This window comes from Pipistrellus kuhlii, unplaced genomic scaffold (assembly GCF_014108245.1).
Source record: "Pipistrellus kuhlii isolate mPipKuh1 unplaced genomic scaffold, mPipKuh1.p scaffold_m20_p_26, whole genome shotgun sequence".
NCBI classification, from domain to species: Eukaryota; Metazoa; Chordata; class Mammalia; order Chiroptera; family Vespertilionidae; genus Pipistrellus; species Pipistrellus kuhlii.
In genome coordinates, this window is record NW_023425525.1 from 5,265,688 (window position 1) to 5,281,339 (window position 15,652).

General features: G+C 50.9%; 1 long non-coding RNA gene across 1 annotated transcript; it reads left to right on the forward strand.

The window, feature by feature from the left end:
* The first annotated feature begins 5,539 nt into the window (after nucleotides 1-5,539).
* LOC123653016 lies at nucleotides 5,540-15,199 on the forward strand. Its single transcript, XR_006742640.1, has 3 exons — nucleotides 5,540-5,550; nucleotides 8,211-8,216; nucleotides 14,966-15,199. It is a non-coding gene; the product is annotated as an uncharacterized LOC123653016 (long non-coding RNA).
* Nucleotides 15,200-15,652: the final 453 nt, after the last annotated feature.

Consider the following 15,652-nt stretch of genomic DNA (forward strand, 5'->3'; position numbering starts at 1 on the left):
GTTCCATGGAAGGATGTGATTGGTCTTACTTTGGCCACATGCCCAAGCCTTGGCCCAATCCCTGTGGAGAGGAAGACTGGATGTGGCCAGGCCTGGGTCATAGGCCTACTCCCTCACAAGCACCAGTATTATGGACTGGATATTTGTGTTTCCCCCCCTAAAAAAATTTCTGTGTTGAAACGTTACCCCCCAACATGACAATATTCAGAGATAGGGCCTTTGGAAGGTCAATAGGATAAGAAAAGGTCATGAGGGTGGAGCACATGAAGGGGATTAGTGCCCTGATAAAAGTCACGAGAGAGCTTGCTTTCTCTGTTCTCCACCAGGTGAGAATACAAGGAAAAGTGAGCAGTCTGCAACCCAGAAGAAGGCCCTCACCAGAACAGGACCATGCTGGCACCCTGATCTTGGACTTTCAGCCCCCAGAACTCTGAGAAACAAACCTGTGTTGTTCATAAGCTATTTCCGATCTATGGTACTTCATTATAGTAGCTCAAATGGACTAAGAGAGCCAGGGAATGAGGCTCCATTATTAACAACACATCAGATCCACCCAGGACAGAGAAGCAGCGATTTCCCAGTGGAAAAACAGGGGGGCAGACTCCAAAAATGGTGCCACCCTCCTGCCTGAGAGTCCCCAAATACTTTATTTGCTGATTTATGGACTATGTCCTCTTTACAAAACTGGTATCCATGAGACTGATAGGCCAAATCACTGCCACTTCTAACTTGGACCACTCTCCCTCGCCCCCAACAACAAGATGTCTTCATGGCTTGCTTCCTGTTAGGAGTAGGAGTTACTGGAGTTGGTACGCCTTTGCTGTGCCTAAAGGATGTGGTCTTCCTGAGAGCCAGGGAGTTCTGAACTGTATCACACCTTAGACTACACTGGGGCCACCTCAGCCCTAGTCCAAGTTCAAAATCAGATGCCCCTTATTTCACCGAAAAATAAACAAAGGGACAAGGCATCAGTGCAAACCCACCACCTATGGGCAGCCCTGCCAGTGGGAAGAGCTGCATTTCTAAAATGAGGCCCAAAATCACAGGCATTTCTGAATTAATTTGGGGAGGGCCAAGAGCATCAGGAAAGGACACCAAAATAGTTTGATTCTGCACATTTTCTTGTTTCAAGGTAATTTGTACCCTTGGTTTATGTGTGAGGAATAAAACGGATGATTAAAGGCATAGATGTGTTTGATGAATATTTGTTGAATGAAACTGGATTACATGAAGGGCTGCTCCGCCTTTTAATTAAGTAGCCGAGCATGCCGGGACTGGTGCACCGAGCTGTCATCCTGCAAGGTAAGTGGCAAACGTGGTAGCAATCAGGAGGCCGTGGGCACGGCACCCTGGCAGAAGTCACTGTGGTTGAGCAGAGGGTTCACTGTACGCGGTGGCCTGACATCACCCCGGGGCGGGCCCGGGAGAGGTCTTGGTTTTCCAGGACACTCTCGCTCAGCCAGCCTGCTCCGCGGTGTGCCCGGTCAGAGGTCTTCTCTGGTTTCAGGACCCTTTTCCTCACGAAGGAGCCACCGCAATACCCTGCCCTGGCCTTCCCGCTGCAGAGTGAGAGCGGCCTGGGGGAGAGCCAAGGCCGCGTTAATGAAACAAGGGTCACACATCTTGAAAGAATATGGTCGGTCCTGGGTCTGGGGACCCCCCCGCACTTCAGAGGCTCCATAGCGAAAAGGCATAGGAGCCCCGAGAATCAGTGCCACCCTGTGGCTCCTCCGGCACCGGCCGCCTCCCCCAGAGCACTGAGCTTGATGGGGATGAAGCCAGCGTTAGCCGCTCCCAGAGCGAAACCCACTGGCTCACCAGACTCCTCTCCTGCCTGCCTTGGCCATTGTATGCACCCACAGGACAACGCCTGGGGGGTGAATGGTGGTGGAGGCAAGGCCCGGTGCTTATTGCTACTGACACAGACACAGAACGCGGTCCCGCACTGGTCGAAACCACCCCTTGAATTATGAAGTAGGCCGCACGCAGTGGAACAAAATAATAATACTCCTATAGCATTTACCATGTACCAGGCACAGTGCTAAGGGCTTTCCACCTGTGAACTCATTTCATTACACAGTGATGTGCACACTGTGGTCGCCCCTATTTTACAGATGATGCTCACGCACGGGAAGGGGCAGGCCCAGCCTTTGAAAGCAGGCAGTTCAGCCCAAAAGGCCAAACTCTTAGCAGCGGTAAGCACTGCTCCAAACAGGGGTTTTGTCTTCTAAATAAGATGGCGTATATAGAATGTGTGTGGAATGCACTTAGCACACATTATTATCATTGTTATTGTTATTATTTAATGCCTAATCAATATATTACATCTAATTAATACTTATATTTCTAGGATTATGATTTTAACTAATTAATGGTAAAGGTGATCTGATTTGACTAAAACCACATGAGAACTAATGACAAAGGCCCTGGACCAGGAGGTGGCCAAGACTCAGCCTGTTTCCCTCCCCAAGTGGCTGATCTCCTGCTTCACAAACTTGCATCTACTTCCCCCGGCTCTGCCTGCGGAGGGGCTGGCTTTTTGCTAATCTGGTCTGAGCTCTTCAGATGCCACTCCAAGAGTGCATTAGTGCCGAATTGGCACTGAAGTTGCCGTATATTTAAACAGTACCACTTTTTGAAAGGAATTTTGAACCCAAATCAGTGCCCCCCCCCCCCCCCAAATGGAGTGAATTCAGCTTCAATGCATTATGGCCAATATGCGAATGTTACGTCCACCGCCACCAAACCACAGGACAGACGGACAGACTGCACTTGGGACTGAGTGGGCAGGAGGAGCTGGCCACACGCGGGTGCAGCAAACCCACTACCCCTCCCCCTGCCCCTCTGCGCCCCCTATCCCCACCCCCGGCAGAGGAGAGGGCACAGGGAGAATGAAAAACCGTCTGTTCCTAATTGTGCCTGCAGTGACTGAATTCAGGGACTGCCAGAGCCTCCAGCAGGACTGGGGTTTATTTTTGTTTTCCAGTTTGTGTGTTTATTTGCTTGCAAACCAGAGCAACTAACTGAGTGCCACCTACGGAGAATTTGGAGGACTAAGGTTCTTCATCCAGAGTTGTTGTTTCCTCCCCCCGACTAGAATAGACGTTGCCGCTTTAAGGACTTTTCTGTCGGCAGCAAACAGGCCTCTGCCTGCACTTCTTCGTGGAGCCATTAATGTTAAAAACAGAGCCACGGGCGCATTCCCAGTTGCAGACCAGGGAGAAGGCCCTGTGTCTCAGCAGCCCGGAGTGTGTTTGTTTTAGGCCGAGGGCAGGGCGGGCGGCGGAGGCATGGCTTCTGCTCGAAGGGGGCGGACCGTTAATGACCAGTGAAGGATGCACTCAGGAAGCCCCCGAGCCCATATTTCTGGGCCCGGGTGGGAAGGCTTCATTAATGTTCTGGAGGCACATCGTTCCCATGAAGTTTCCCGGGGCCACAGGGGCCCCCGCAGCCCCGGGACCAGCTGGGGCGGGAGGGCCGTGCGATGGCTCCCGGATGCTGGTATCAGTGGAGGGAAAGCGGAGACGCACACTGGGCTGCTCGGCTGCTGGGAAGCAGCTCGTGTTTGCTCCGTTTGGACGCTTTCATCTCGTAGCTGGTGGCCAAACGCTGGCCTCCATTTCTTCGGGGAGTGTTTGGCCTCGGGCGGCGGAGCGCGCTGTATTTACTTTAGCCATGTTTAGAGTTTCAGCTTGACAGGGTTGGCCAGCCCGTGCCAGCGGCCTTTCACGGTTCCGTTTAGCGTTTCTAAAACCGGCTTTTCCCCAGAGACCGCGCACACGGAGAGAACAAGACCCAGCGTCTGCATTCTGGCTGAAGAGGGAGGGGAGAGAGAAACATCGCTTTTGTTCGCCCACGGTACCCATCGGGGTGCATGACACTACGTATCACCGGTGGTCCCAGGAAGAGCCGGGAGACAGACACCCCAATATTCTGATTGGGAAAGGGGGAGAGGGGAGGAAAAACAGGGGAGGAAGGATTTTTGCTAACTCTGCCTGTCTTGGGAACCAGATGTTGGGAGGTGAATGGCAGCATGGCAAAGAAATGAAACTGGGGTGGGGGAGAAATTCCTTTTGTTTTATGCAAAATCGCCCAAGGAAAAAAGAGCGAGCAGGCAGTCACCAACTGGCCCAAGTTTACCCTGCACCCAGGGCCGCTCCTACCCGCCCCCTGCAGCCAAGGACCCGCTCCTCCCGGCGCCGTGGCCACCAGCAGGCCCCAGGCCGGGCCGGAGGGTGGCTTTCCTCCCTGCACTCGGCACTCGGAGAGAACAAGCCCTATTTGTTTCCATATCAGGGTCCTCCCCCCCCCCCCCCCATTTCCACTCCGCCTCGCCCTCCCCCGTTCACGTTCTGGTGCGTGAGCGCCCCTCCGGGAACTGTCCCCGGGGCGTGAGGAACAGACCAGACCACGCGTGTCTCTCACGGGGGACAGTGTTTCATGGAAAACTCCAAATCCACAGCGAACAAAAGCAACTGTTCAGAACCCTCCAAAAAAAAAAAAGAAAAAAGAAAAGAAAAGAAAAGAAAAGAAATTGCCAGGCAATTTTAAGCTAATGGGCAAGATTAATGGATTGTCATATAATGTGAAGGGAAAGGAATAGGGGAGAAAACAACCCGAGCGCAGCTCCACAAAATTGTTCTGGGATCGGAGTCTACCTGGAGGCCCTGCCGCCGGAGGATTACTGTCTGCGGTGCGTGTATTAATCTGAAAGCCATGCCTTGTCCCGGTCCCCGGCACTTAGCGGTTGGCTTTATGTTAAAAACGCTTAGCGTGAGGCCTGCGCTGAAAGTCTGCCCAAACATCTCAGAGCTGATGGCAAAGCCGAGTGCCTGGGGGCGCTGGGCCGCGCCTCAAGAATGCCGCTGATGGGGTGACATCTTGGCTCCACACCTGGGTTCCTGAAGGCCTCTTAGCGGCTGCTGGGAATGTGCCCGCCCGGCCCCTCGCCCCCCACCGCCCCTCTGACAGATGAAAACACAACAGGGTCTGTTGCCTGACTGACACATTCCTCTCCTGTCTGCTCCTGAAAGGACTTTATTTAACAGCCCTGGAGTCGGGCTTTTGACTGACAGATTGTGAAGGGTAAAAGTCATTCAGTCCCATTAAGCCCTGTAACTGCTCTGGAACAAAACACCTTTAAAAAAAAAAGAAGTGTTGGGGGGGTGGGGGGAGGGAATAGAGCTGTGGAGAGTGGGGGCATGAGCTTTAGGGAGAAAAAAAGGGGACTCTTTTCAGGTTCAAAAACAATCCTTCTCTTTGCCTTCTGTCTATCAATGAGGGCGGCGTTCCCAGAGGGGATACGGGCCGGGCCTCATTGGTGTCATTCAGCTGCCAATCTCCTGACAGGGACACCGAGGGGCCTCATGTAGCGCTGCGGAAACTGTCTGTCAGGCCATCGGCAGCTGCTATGACGCCATCACCCCTGCTTTTCCAAGGCTGTTGCAGAGAAAGGGGGTGCAGGGGCTCACCCCACAGCGTCTGAGAGTCTCGGCTCCAGATCTCTGTTCTTATTTTCCTGTGACCGCTGTCCCTGTCTTCCCTGAGTGGGTCTCTTCACAAGAACAAGCCCGAGATGTCCCTGACTGGCTGGGCCACCGGGTAAATAACTCGCCAGCCAAGGACACGGGCCTGGGCGTCAGAAGGGGGCTCTGTTTCTGGGGAAATGGAGGTCCTGACTGAACACATTCAGGGACTCCGGTTCACAGGGGTGCAGGGCAGGGAGAAGTGTGGTGAGAGCGGGCTCGCCGGGCCAAGAGGCCTGCACAGGCAGAGCTGTGTGAGACGCAGCGTGGCCCCACGCGCAGCTGCCTGCCAAGCCCCGGCCTTGTTTGGGTTCCTGTGGGTTCCGTTCCACCCCCCTGAGTTTTGCTTGGAGCCTGAAGGCTCAAACAGAGCTCTCAGCTCGAAGCCAAACTCAGCACCGAGCAACCACTTCCCACTTCTCTGTTTGCCCGCCGCCCTCTCGGCTCTCCTGGGGGCCAGACTCACACCAGCGAAGCTGGGTCTGCCCCAAAGACTCCTGGGCCTCAGCCCATCACGAGGAAGACCTGAGACTACGGAGGAGGGGGCGCTCACCTGCTGGGGAAATTCCCCCACACCTTCCACCCTCTCCTCTCTGGGCTCCAACCCCGGTGGGGGGGGGGGGGGCAACATGCGGGGGCCCGGGCTGCCCTCCCTGCCCCGAGGGCTGCTGCTGTGATTGCTGGCCTTCCCCAGGTCGTCTTTTCACATTACAGGTGCTCCCTCCAAACGGTAATGATAGCGCTTTGTACCAAACTGAGCGCTGGAGAGTGCGGTTGCCAAGTCCCAGGGTGGGCCATCCTGTTGCAATTCTCCACTTCAGGAGCGATGAGGGGAAGGGGCGGATTCAAGCGCTTCGCACGTTCCCCAGGAACCGACAACATATTTAGCCAAATCCCACAAGAACATGCACACAGAGCCGTCTGCGTGCGACCAGGCCGTGATGCCTGCCTCCTTCCTGTCACTGCTTTCTTCCTTCCTCCTGCAAGCCCCCGGGCCCCACCCCTTCCTGAGCATCAGCTCCACCTGGGGTGGCTGCCACATGGCCATGCACCCGTCTCGGCACCCAGTCACTGGGTCCAGGTCACGGACCTCCTGCAGGACGGAGACGCCTGGGGAACGAAGTGCGGAATCAGCCAGGTGTGTGGCAGGGGGGTGTGTGCAGAGGAGCAAACAGGCAGGGGGATTAGAGAGAGGTGAACTTGGCTGTCATCTCCCTGCCCTCAGCCTCAGGAGGACACGGTCAGGAGCCAGGCCTGTGCCACCTGCACCGTCAGGAATGAATGCAGCAGTCGTGGGAGGCACTAGTGAGTGAGCATTTCCAAATGGCTTTGGTGCCTTTTGCGGTGGTGACTCCTGCCCAGAGGAAAGGGACGTGGGAGGCAGGGACACAGTCACAAAGAGCTCCACGTCCTAGAGGCACCCCCCAGAGGGGCTTCAGCCACTGGCTCACATGATGTCGGGAGCATGAGCTAGGGATGGGTTATCTCGCAAGCGCCACCTGGAGTGGCCCCAAATGAGCAGGCGCTTGGCGCTCCTGGACGCTGATCTGGGACACGGATCGCCCTCCTGGGTCCCAGGCACCACCCGGAGTCCTGCAGGACCTGCTCTCAGTGGTTTATTCTCACAGTATTTCCTCTCCACTGCTTGTGGGTAGCCTCACTAATAAACCAAAACCCGGTGCAGTGTAATTTCTAGGGAGTCCATAGTGGCTACTATTTAGTCTTTACCTATAAGTTTAGACAATTCACCCTCGCTTACATAAGTGGATTCCCCACTGTGGATTAGCCCACTCCTCTTACGGACGGACTGAAAAGAGCAATAAAATCCACCATAAACACCACTCTTCCATCTTTCGTTTTCACTCGCATGCGAGCCGTGAGGCTCAGTCAGAGGCACGTGGCATAAAATGTGTAACAACTTCCCCACCTCCCAACCCAGGAACATTCTGAGCCAGACATGTAACGGTACAGCATGTGCCCTGTGCCAATGGGCACATCCCCCGTCTCTCTCCAGAACGGGGCAGGGACGAGGGGCGTGAGCGGCCATCTGTAATCCCCAGGGAGACAGATCCTGTGAGGAGGGCGCCAGCGTGTTCCTTGAAATATTACAACGTTCTAAAACATCACATATGCCCATATTCAAAGGTATATGAAATTCAATATTATTAAAATTATGCACCATTTCCTAGCCACGCATGCAGCTGTCCTGGTAAAACAGACATACGTTGGAAGGAATTGGGATACAGAAAGTGTCAGGATAACCAAAAATAATTGATAAGGGGGAAGCGGGGGGGAGAACAATCCATCTGCCTTAAATAACAAAATTGCAATATGAGAAATATATTTTTGGCACTTCACGGAAGCATTTTGGAAAAGCTCATTTGAAAAGATGAATGGAACTGATCTATTAAAAGTACAAAGACAGCTGTCAGATCCCAACACAGTACGGAGGCTACATTTTTCCAAGTTAAGACCTTGATCCTCAGCAATGATCTTAGACGAGGCATTAAAGATACAGGCACATTAATCTTTGCTTTGCTTTCCTAGACCCTATGGGTGATGACATCATGACTTTACTAGAATAATCATTATGTAGGAGAAACTGACTTTTTAAAAAGGAACTTAGCTAAGAAAATGTCCATCTCTGGGTAAAGTTAACCCTGACTGAGAGCCCTGAGTATTGAGCATCACGTGCCCTCTTTTTTAAAAAATATATTTTTATTGATTTCAGAGAGGAAGCGAGAGGGAGGGATTGAAACATCAATGATGAGAGGGAATCACTGATTGGCTGCCTCCTGCACGCCCCCAACTAGGGGATCAAAACCACAACCCAGGCATATGCCCTTGACCGAATCGAACCTGGGACCCTTCAGTCTGCAGGCCGACATTCTATCCACTGAGCCAAACTGGCTAGGGGCATCAAGTGCCCTCCTTTTTCTTTCTTTCTTTCTTCTTCTTCTTCTTTTTTTTTTTTTTTTTTTAATATATTTTATTGGGTTGTTTGTTTGTTTTTTTACAGAGAGGAAGAGAGAGGGATAGAGAGTTAGAAACATTGATGGGAGAGGAACATTGGTCAGCTGCTTCCTGTATACCTCCTACCGGGGATGTGCCTGAAACCAAGGTCCATGCCCTTGACCAGAATCGAACCTGGGACCCTTCAGTCCGCAGGCCGACGCTCTATCCACTGAGCCAAACAGGTCAGGGCTCAAGTGCCCTCTTAATAGCAGTGGACAATAACTGCTCCTGCATCTTATCCAGTCACCACCTCCAGAACCACCTCTGGGACCAGACAACACACCATTTGGTTTTTTTCTACCTGAACTCCTTATTGCCAAACAACCATGAGCTCAGCTACCAAATTCGTCAGAATTATTCCACCCAGGTGGAGGCTGCAGTCACCCGCCCGGCCAACCTGCAGCTGCGGGCCTCCCACACCTACCTCTCTCCGGGCTCCTACTTTGACGGGGAGGATGTGGCTCTCAAGGGCATGGGCCACGTCTCCCAAGAGTTGGTGGAGAAGCACAGGGGCGCTGAGCGTCTCTTTAAAGTTGCAAAACAAGCGCAGTGGCCGCATTCTCTTCCAGGACGTGCTGAAGCCGCCCCGGGACGAGTGGGAAAAACTCAGGACGCCATGGAGGCCGCCCTGAACCAGGCCCTCTGGGAGCTGCAGGCCCCGGGTTCTACCTCACACAGCTCAGCTCCCTAACTTCCAGGGGAACCACTTCCGGGGCGAGCAGGTGACACTCATGAAGATGGGCAACAGCTGACTCCCCTCTGCAGGCTGCCTCCCCCAGGCTGGGCAGGGAGAGGATCTCCTCCAAAGGCTCACCCCATGCAAAACTAGGAGCCTGTGAGCCCAGAGGCCTTAGGGGGGCCCCTCTGCATCCCCTCGTCTCTGCTTCTCCCTGAGCCTCTCCCTGAAACAACTAGCTACTCTTTTCACCACCCCATCACCTTCTCCCATGCCTTGGATCAAAGACTGTTGCACCCTTCCACTGTAAAATCTTTGTTTGGTTAATGCCTAAGCTAACCAATGAGGGAAAGTTCGATCTTGTTCCAAAATGAAGTTGGGTAGCATAGTGCTTCATTGCCTGAAGGAAGTAATTATCCACCAAATTCTGTCCCATAAGCTTTTTTTTTTTTTTACTAATTTTTATTGCCTTTTGTTGTTGTTGTTACTCCTCACCTGAGGATATTTTCCCCATTGCTTTTTTTAGAGAGACTGGAAGGGGAAAAAGAGAGGGGGAGGTGGGAGAGAGAGAAAAAGATAGATTGGATGCTTCCCATGCTGGCCCCAGCAATGTAGAATCGGCACCATACCAACTGTGGCCTGGGATCGAGCCTACAGGCCAGGTACATGCTCTTGACCAGGAATTGAACCCACGATCCTTTGGAGTATGGACAAATATTCTAACCACTGAGCAACACTTGCCAGGGCAATCTTATGCTTTTAGAAACTGAAGCTGCCTGTATGAAGATGCTGTTTCACCTTTTGTGAAAAAGCAAGTTTTCCCAAAGCCCCGTGCCTTCTGCTGCCCTAGGAAAGTATGCCTTTCATTGGAACCAAAAGCCCAGCATGCTATTATATGTTAAAAATGAACGCATTTCATTGAGTTTTGTGGTATTTTTATTCTAACGTTAAAGGGAGTGGAACCTGAGGAATCTTTGGCAGGAGATCTTTGTTTTAAAATGTTGTTCCAGGTCCAAGCTCAGTTTTCTTGACCCTCACCATTTGTTTCTCCAACTGGTGGTGTTGACAAGTCCACAATGCTAAACAGCCAATTCTTATTCCTTTCTGGGACCTCTTTATCTTTCTTGGGAATGGAGAGCTTTTTAAAAATAAAATACATATTTTTTTATTTCAGAGAGGAAGGGTGAGGGAGAGAGAGAGACAGAAACTTCACTGACCGACCTCCTCCTGCACGCCCCACACTGGGAATCGAGCCTGCAATCCAGGCATGTGACCTGACCTGGAATCGAATTGTGACCTCCTGGCCGTAGGTCAATGTTCAACCACTGAGCCATAGCCGGCCAGGCCGGGGAGCTTTTTAAAAATATCTAAGCTTCTTCTAAGACTCTGAAGATGAAAGAGTCAAATGAGAAGAATCTGGCTCACCTTGCTTTTTATTTGTTCCATATACTTGACCAGAATATTTTAAATGCCCAATTTGCCATAAAAATTGGTCAACACCTGACCAAGTTTCTACTCGTTTCATAGGTGAATATATAAACGTGGAACTCAACCATAAGGTTGACAAGTGAGGATGGTTGAAGCCATAAACCAACTCATGATGCTAACAGATGTGACTCCTGCTCTTTCTAACAGTCTCTCACACCAAAGACAACATGGTTAAGCCTCAGTCCCTCTCTCACCCCCAACTGCACCACGTGGGCAGTATTCCACACCACTCTTGCCATGACGGGATATGTGTGGCCTTTCTTTGAGTCCCTGGTTAAAAAAACAAAACAAAAATCTTCCCTGTTCTGTGACCTAAGCCACAGGAAAAATAAAAACCCAAGCCGGACCCCATCCAGAACCCCCAACCAACGTCTCCACCTGAAGTGTTTATAAAGACCAAGCAAAGTACAACATCTCCTCAGTACTTTTTACATGCATGTTTCATGTAAAACAGTTTTTTCTACTTTCAATACTTGAAATGTTTATATAATGGGCTGATTTCTAGACTTTTAAATCGGTGTCAGAAAACTCCATGGTGCTCGTCGATGGGTTTGGCATTTGCGACTCGGGCAGCTAGTGTGCGGAAGGGGCTTTCATGCTAGGTTGATTCAGCACCGTTTCCAGATAAATGCACACAGGGACACCTGACAATAGTGATAGGAAGCGCCTGTATGTGGAACATCAGTTTAGCAGTGATGCTTAAAAAAATGTCTAAAAGTGCCCCAGCCAGTTTGGCTGAGTGGCTAGTGTGTCAGCCTGTGGACTGAAGGGTCCCGGGTTCAATTCTGATCAAGGGCACATGCCCAGGTTGTGAGCTTGATCCCCAGTAGGGGGTGTGCAGGAGGCAGCGGATCAATGATTCTCAGCATTTATGTTTCTCTCTCTCTCTCCCTTCCTCTCTGAAATCAATAAAAATATATTTAAAAATAAAATAAAAATGTCTAAAAGAGCAGGATCCTCAATATAACACAATTATTAATTTAATAAATATCTATAGAAAACAGAGCAATTCAAGTTCCCTTACCCCTCTCTCCCTCCTGCCTACCACCTCCCCCAACCCCCCACCCTCCCGCCCTGACCCCAGATATCAGCCACCACACAGATAGAAGACCAGAAACGATCATGTTTTCCTTTTAGGTCTGGATCGGAACTTATCCCATCACCAGAATTTTCTTTATAATAGATTCCTCTTTATTTCTGGTTTCTGTAAGCATCTGAGTATAATTTCAATTCTTTTTTATAAAACTTGCTTTAAAACAAACATAAAGCAATGACAAGGACTCGTTTTGAAATCAGTATGAAACCAGACACAGACTCTCCACTTACTGACTAACCACACCTTCAGGTTGGTCGTATGCCTCTGGGCAAATCCGAAATGTTTTATTTACAATTATGACATTTCCCCTCCTGTCAGAAGCCTGTTATCTTTACTGGAGCTTTATTTTCATCTCCATTAGTTAAAAAGCAAAGGAATTCAGCCCATAATGCAAAATATTTCAAGAAATAGAATCCACCGTTTGAAAACTCAAACCCACCACCGGTAGCACTTATAATTACATAATAACCAGATTCGGGTAACATGGCTCTGGCTGTTCGCAGAGGCCCCATGTGAAGTGGAGACACTGAGCTCAATTATGCAGCTATTTTAGGTTTGGGTGCCTGGCTTGAATGATTGGGATAATCGTCCGAATTACTCTCTGCTCTTTGTGTGTGCAGATCTAGACTTACCATGCGGGTTGGTGCAGAGCATCCCTTGGGAAGACAGGAGTCCGGGTTCTGTGCTTAACTGGGTCAGTGAGTAAGCCTGTCACGTTGAACAGGTTGCATCCACGGTGTGTCCCAGTTTATCCATCTCATAAATGGGATGATAGAAATCTCACTTCATTAGAGTCAATAGTGATTATTGAACTTAAAAGCCTTTTCAGCAGCTTTAAGGAAAACGTCCGCTGAAAACAAAACAACGCGTTAGGCCAGGTCTCCTAGAAAACAGAGCCCGCAGCGGGAATGAAGTCCAGGTGTTTGCGTTGGGAGAGGAAGGCCAGGCTGATGAAAACGAACGAGAAGAGGAGGAGGTGGGGAAGGATAACAAGCAACGCAAAGTGATGCGTTAGTATGTTGGCCATCGCTTCAGAGTCCACAGAGGGAGCACGGAGAGGAAATTTATTCACTGTTTCTACCATCGGTCACCCCCACACATCCAGCTTGCACCACCAGGCCCCTGTGGCACAGCCCATGCCCTGTGGAGTGGCATTCTACCAGACCTGGGACACGGTGGGAAGACCTGGAGATGTGGGAAGACAACTGGTTGGCGTCAGGCTGTGGACAGGTGCTGGGACTGCCCAGAGCGAGCAGTGAGAGCCAGGGGCAAAGCTGAGAGAAGCTGAGGAAGCTCGTGAGATGTGTCCAGGTTACCGAGAGCTACCAAATTGCCAATCGATTTGCCAAAACTCACTGGCTGAACTCTCAACTATTGACATTTTTTACTTTGAACAGTTGGAATACTTTGCTTGGATGAAAGGGACAAAATGCTGAGAACATGGCAGACTTTAAACCTTTCCAGAGGCCATCGTGTCAGCAATGGGAGGTCACATGGGAGTGAGACCCTGCACTCGGAGTTAGGCCCAGGCCTTCCTGTAACTAGCAAATCACTCCCATCAGCATGTGTACGTCACTAGTGAGCCAGTCATGGCCCTGGGAAGTAAGACATGTGAAGTCCAGAGGCCCTGCCTCTCCACTGGAGAGCTCAAGGTCTAGTCGGGAAGTGCAGAGGCTGGGCTTCTTGTCTGTTGCTTTGTTCTGCATGCCCGGTGTCCATTCCTCCTCTTTCTAACAATGGTGTCCCACTTGCTGTTGGAGCACCAACTCTCCCCCTAGTCTCAGTCCCTGCAGTTCAGGTATGGCTGTCTCCACACATGGCTCCAGGGGCACATGCCCCAGGCCCAGCCAGCCAGAGCCATGTGATTTGCTCAGCTGTTATTCAGAGCCCAGCCAGTGTGGCTCAGTGGTTGAGCCAGGTCATGGTTTGATTCCAGGTCAGGGTACATGCCCAGGTTGTGGGCTCCATCCCCCATGGGGGACGTGCAGGAGGCAGATGATCAATGATTCTCTCTCATCATTGGTGTTTCTCTCTCTTTCCCTTCCTCTCTGAAATAATTTTTTTTTAAAGTCATTCAGAGCCAATATGAACCAATGTCCTTCTTTTTCCTCTGGATTTGGCACCTGGCCGTCTACTTCCAGGACCGCAGGCAGCTGTGTGTCCTCACGGGGCAAGCATGCAGGAGTCACAGAGCCGGCACAGGGGTGGCAGGACTCAGAAATGGAGAGACACTGGGTCCCAGGAGTGCTGTTAGAACCTCTGGATAAAGCTGAACTCCTTGGTTACCAGGCCAATAAAGTCCCCCTTTTTCCTGAATGTAGTTTGAGTTGCATTTTCTGTTACTTGCGGCTGAAAGAGTCTGAGTAGAGCTAGGAAGATAAATATGTAAATAAGGGGAGAGAAAAACTAAATGCTCGGGAAGCTCTGGACGGACAGCATTGCTGCATAGATAACTCTTAAAGTGCCGCACCCAGACCTCCCCTGACCCCCGTGGCTCAGGCACACGTGGCTCGCGGGGGCCTGGTTTCCTGCGTCCAGGACTGTACGAGGGCGTAGACACACACACAGCCATTGCTGACTTGTGAAGGGCGGCCTTTTCTCTGCCTCCTCGGAGATTCCTTCGGATGATTAACACGGTGGGTCACAGTTTGGAAATGCGAACCCATAGCCAATTAATGGGAAAGGAGGTGCGCCTGCCAATTGATAATCGCCGCACCACCTGAGACCCTTCCAAAACTTACCTCATGACATTCCTGGGTCCTTAGGTAAATTCAGGCTTCGGAAAATGAATCACATATGTGCCTCTCTCCACGATGCGATCCGCATTGGTCTGCGTGAAGCACCATAGCTGTTCTGTGTAAACAGGAAAAGCATTTGAATACATGGGATGATGGGTATCGTAGGACGGGTAATAAAAATCAGAGAAAATTCCAGGAGTTGTCTTTCTCACCGTGGACTGCATTCTCAGTTCTTTTCCCATAGTGCCTATAATTAGGTTATTATAAACTAGAGGCCCAGTGCACAAAATTCGTGCACTCAGCAGGGTTCCTCAGCCCAGCCGGAGCCCTCTCATAGTCTGAGAGCCCTCAGGGGATGTCCAACAGTGGGCCTAAGCTGGGAGTTGGACATCCTCAGTGCTGCCCTAGAGATGGTAGAGGCTCCTAGCTATAGGAATCTCTTTCACGATCCACATGGAAAGAGTTCCAATTCAGGGTTCGGGTTCTGGAGAAGGGCCACACACAAATGAAGAGACTTGATACTTGAAGAAATTCAAGTTGGCGATACAGGGGGCCAGGTGGTAGTCCAACTCTAGTGGGAGAACTACTCCTGCTCTGGCCCTGCCATCCCTTTTATTGAGGCTTTGGGAAAACATCTTAGGCAACATAAATAGAAATTTACATGTAGCCCTTAGGCAGGAAATAACAGACACTTACATGGGACAAACAAGGTGGAGGCTGCTTCAGCTAACCATGTCTCAACTAAAGGGTGAGTGGCTAGAGCAATTAAGGTTGTTGACCAGCCTTCCTGGCTTCCTGTCAATATCTCTTTTTAGTGAAACTGATTTGTTTTCCAGCACCTAGCACCTCTGCTCTGCTTGCCAGCTGCCCCTGTGGGAACGCACTGACCACTAGGGGGCAGCTCCTGCATTGAGCATCTGCCCTCTGGTGGTCAGTGAGCATCATAGCGACCAGTCGTTCCACTGTTCAGTAGACTTGCATATTAGCCTTTTATTATATAGGATGGGCCCAGAATGAATCCGGAAAATGGCTTAGTCTCCTTCCATCACCACAGATTCTTCAGCCAGAGACAGGGTGAGGGTAGTCCTTTTACAAACTGAGGGTCATCTAGACC